The sequence below is a fragment of the Phascolarctos cinereus genome, unplaced genomic scaffold, assembly GCF_003287225.1.
Source record: "Phascolarctos cinereus isolate Bilbo 61053 unplaced genomic scaffold, phaCin_HiC Scaffold_2;HRSCAF=192, whole genome shotgun sequence".
NCBI classification, from domain to species: domain Eukaryota; kingdom Metazoa; phylum Chordata; class Mammalia; order Diprotodontia; family Phascolarctidae; genus Phascolarctos; species Phascolarctos cinereus.
Genome location: NW_027555625.1, coordinates 371,668,076 through 371,668,799, shown reverse-complemented (window position 1 = coordinate 371,668,799; position 724 = coordinate 371,668,076).

Below are 724 nucleotides of genomic sequence, written 5' to 3'. Positions count from 1 at the left end.
CTTACATTAAATTCTTTGTAAGGTTTTCTAGTTGGGTGGGGTCTGCTACCCAGGATGGAAAAGCATGTGCCCCAAGATTTGGGTAATCACATCTACCCACAATGTGCTTCAGAAACTGAACAACCTACAGGTTTCTGAAAAAATCCTGGTCCTAATTCAATAATTGATTATTATTAACATGAGAGAAATAATTTCTCTCAGTTTCATGATTCTCTATGTCTTCCAGTATAAAATACAAACTCCTGTTTGACATTTAAAGTGCTTCATGGGACAACTAGGTGGCACAGTAGAGAGAACACCAGCCCTGAAGTCAGAAGGACCTGAGTTCAAATCCAGTCTCTAGACCAGACACTTCACACTTACTAGCTATGTGACCCTGGGCAAGCCACTAAACCCCAAGTACCTTGCCCAAAAAAACCCAAAGTGCTTCACAATCTGGCTTTGACCTCTCTAGGCAGATTTTACCTTACTCCCCTTGAGACTCTCTACAATTTCAGTTAAACAAGGGTACTTAACTGTTCATTGTACAGAAAACTCTGTCCCCTATGTTTAGCATGCTCTCCTTCTTTGCTTTCCTATCTTAGAGAATCATTTCATGTTCTCAATCTCAATCTCAAGAGATATTATCTTCCCCCAAGTTGTTAGTGCTTCTCTGACCTCTGAAATTGCTTTGCTTGTATTTTAAACTCACTTGTGTATATGTTGTTCTTATCCATTCATTCTC